This window comes from Eptesicus fuscus, chromosome 16 (assembly GCF_027574615.1).
Source record: "Eptesicus fuscus isolate TK198812 chromosome 16, DD_ASM_mEF_20220401, whole genome shotgun sequence".
Lineage (NCBI taxonomy): Eukaryota > Metazoa > Chordata > Mammalia > Chiroptera > Vespertilionidae > Eptesicus > Eptesicus fuscus.
Genome location: NC_072488.1, coordinates 39583090 through 39586872, shown reverse-complemented (window position 1 = coordinate 39586872; position 3783 = coordinate 39583090). Strand labels below are relative to the sequence as shown.

At 44.9% G+C, this 3783-nt stretch overlaps 1 pseudogene; it reads right to left on the bottom strand.

Annotated features, from left to right (window-relative positions):
* Positions 1-916: 916 nt before the first annotated feature.
* On the bottom strand, positions 917-1437 carry LOC103291528 (60S ribosomal protein L12-like; annotated as a pseudogene).
* Between the last annotated feature and the right edge of the window lie 2346 nt (positions 1438-3783).

Here is a 3783-nt window from a genome sequence, read left to right as displayed (position 1 = left end):
AACAGTTTCACATAGTCATGAAGTATATTTATATTTAGTCGAGCCTTTTAGAGACAGATTCTCTGTTTCTGGAAAATAGGGAGCTATACACCCTTCACCATTTGTGACAGGTGACACTGTCTCTTAGTAAACCCATATCTGCCCAAGATGACGGAATTAAAGTAGGACTGTAAAAGTTTAGGTCCAGGAAAAGGGAAATATTTCCAGTTCTTTTTAGGCCTGTTATATTAAACTAGAGGCCCGGTGCACAAAATTCATGCACTCAGGGGAGGGGGTCCCTCAGCCCAGATTGCGAGAGGGTACAGGCCAGGCCAAGGGACCCCACTGGTGCACGATTAGGGCCAGGGAAGGATGCAGGAGGGCTCCAGAGCATGTCCAGCCTGCCTAGCTCAGTCCCGATCGGCTAGACCCCAGCAGCAAGCTAACCTACCAGTAGGAGCATCTGCCCCCTGATGGTCAGTGCATATCATAGCGAGCGGTTGAGCAGCCTTAGCATATCATTAGCATAGTACTCTTTGATTGGTTGAATGGCCGACTGGATGACCGGACACTTAGCATATTAGGCTTTTATTATATAGGATTACATGTCCATTGTATTAGTTTCCTAGGACTGATAAGCAAAGTATCATAGACTGGGTGTCTTAAAACAGAACTCTATTGTCTCACAGCTCTGGAGGCCAGAAGTCTAAAATTGAAGTGGTAGTAGGGCCTGCCCCCTCTGCAATCTGTAGGGGAGAGTCCTGCCTTGTCTCTTCCTAGCTCTGGCTGTGGCCAGCAATCCTTGGCGTTCCTTGGCTTTCAATTTTATGAGTCCAATCTCTCCCTCTGAAGTCCTATGGTGGTTTATCCTGTGTGTCATCAATTATCTTCTTTTGTTGTTGTTGTTGTGAAATAATCTTTAATTGAAACATTTTCCTTTGTAGTTCTTAACTAGTCGGACATTCCACTGCACCACTGTTGATATCATCTATGATGTCATGAGGGTGGCGGCTGTTAACATTGCACCCCACAGACTGGGCCATCCCCAGGATCTCTTTAATGGTTCCAGAGAGTTCTCTAGCTAAAGATCAGTGCTGCATCTGTCAGGCAATACTGACAATCTCAACAAAAGTGATATTTCCACTGTGCCTAATGTTTTTTGCTTCTTTCTGTCTCTTGGCAGTTCTTTGAGGCTTTGATGATCAGGGCAGAGGCAGAAGGCACTACTTCAATCTGGGCCTGTCTGTTCTGAATGGTCAGTTTCACTGCAACCCTCAGACCCTTCCAATCACCAGTTGCTTTGGCAATGTCATCACCAACTATTTTTGGAGACAGGCCAAAGGGGCCGATCTTGGGGGTCAGGGCAGTCATAGCACTCACTTCCCCACCAGTGCACCTCAGGTATACGACTTTGATTTCATTGGGGTTGAACTTCGGCAGCATGGTGGAGGCAGCTGGTGTTGGATGAACCCAGATTCGGGACAACCAAAGAAAGTTGCCCACATTATCCTATCTAATAAAAGAGTAACATGCAAATTGACCATCACTCGAACACACAAGATGGCTGCCCCCATGTTGTCAAAGATGGCTTCCCCCATATGGACACAAGATGGCCTCCACAAGATGGCCAGCAGGGGAGGGCAGTTGGGAGGGACCAGGCCTGCAGGGGAGGGCAGTTAGGGGTGACCAGGCCTGCAGGGGAGGGCAGTTAGGGGCAATCAGGCTGGCAGGGGAGTGGTTAGGGGGTGATCAGGATGGCAGACAGAAGCAGTTAGGGGCAATCAGGAAGGCAGGCAGGCGAGCAGTTGGGAGCCAGCAGTCCAACTACCCATTTAGGCCTGATCCCAGTAGGCCTGATAAACAGGCAGTCGGACATCCCTCAAGGGGTCCCAGATTGGAGAGGGTGCAGGCTAGGCTGAGGGACACCCCCCACCCCCATGCACGAATTTTGTGCACTGGGCCTCTAGTCTTCTTATAAGAACACTGAACCTATTGAAGTAAGAGCCCATTCTATTCCAGTATAACCTTATCTTCATTAATTACACATGCAATGACTCTATTTCCAAATAAAGTTGGATTCTGAGGTACTAGGTGTTAGGACTTCAGCATATCTTTTAGATGGACACAATTCAATCCATAGCAACCATTAATCAATATCAGATGAAAACCTAAATTGGTATGCACAAGCCTAAATGGCTACCCAGAATCTTTTTCTAGATCATCTCTTTTCTTCTTCTTCTTTTTCTTCTTCTTCTTCTTTTTCTTCTCCTTCTTCTTCTTCTTCTTCTTCTTCTTCTTCTTCTTCTTCTTCTTCTTCTTCCATAATCCTCACCAGAGGATATGCTTTTTATTGATTTTTAGAGAGAGGAAGAAAGAGAGAGAGAGAGAGAAGAACATAAATCAGTTGCCTCCCATACCCACCCAGACCTGATTGAACCTACAACCTACGTATGTGCCCTGACCAGGAATCAAACCTGCAACCTTTTTGGTGTATGGGACTACACTCTAACCAACTGAGCCACCCAACCAGAGAATCACCTCTCTTCTGGAAGAAGTTTCATTGCCTGAAGATCGTGTCATAATGTGACGTACAATTCTCCTTTAGACACCAGTCATGTGGATGAAGAAAGAGTAAAATGAAGAGGTTAGGATTGCTAAGAATTACTCATGGACTGTGATAGACCTACAAATGTGTAGTCTATAATAAATATATTTTTGGAGGCATTCAGATGTACTGTCAGAGAGAACAAATAAGGAAAGAACTTCCTTCTCTCTTGCCACTCTTCAGATTTATTCTAAAAAGGTTCTTTTGGATAAATACTCCCTCAGTCCACTAGGGGTGCCCTGCTTTCCATCAACTCTATCTGGTGGAGTCACTAATCTCCAATAATTGATATTCTCCAATTCACCAATAGAAAACTGCTGTCGAAAATAATAATAATAAAATAAAACAATAATCAGTAAAGAAAGTGTTCAAAAACAACGTGGGGAGGTATTTTGTATCTCTCCCCCCCCCCCCCCCACACACACACAGAGACACACACATACACTTTAGCCTTTGTCTAAAGGTGTTTAGTTTTTTCCCCTTTTTTGTTTTTCTCCTTTTGGAGGGGAGGGAAAGTCAGTGAGACTTTTGAAAAGGCTCAGAACAGGGAGGTCACTTTAGAACAAATGACATGTAAGGCAAGATAAATTTACATTTTTCAGGCCTCATGAAAAAACAAGGCCAGCTTTGTCTGGGATGCACTGAGAAGTCATTGAAGGTAAGCATCAGCTGCCCACTGGTCATGATGGAGTAAAACCCCGAGAAACTTGAGCTAACGTGAGTTTATTTGTAACCATAGGTTGATCATCCCCAGCTTCCCACAAAGCCCTTTCATTTCCATTTGGAATGAGTATAGGATAACCTAGCCAGGCCAGCCCCTCAGTCACCAAGCAAAACTCTTGACATTTGCCTCATTATCTTTCCTCATTATCAGTCATTTCTTGAAGTCTGGGCTTCATTCAGATGCCAGGTATTTCCGAAATTAATCATATCATTGAAAGCGGCATCGTTTCGTGTAAATGGACTTTATTATCTGGATCAAAAAGCACCCCCTTTGAGCAGTGAAAGCCCATTTGTAGAGAAAGTTTCTGAAATCTGACATGCTGTCTTCCCACCAAAGACTCTTAGTGTTGACCTCCCAGCAAGCACCAAGCATTTGTCACTGAGCACTTGTGTGTGTGTGTGTGTGTGTGTGTGTGTGTGTGTGTGTGTGTGTGTATGCGTGCGCAAGCCTTGGGCTGGCTGCATGCTAATTTGCC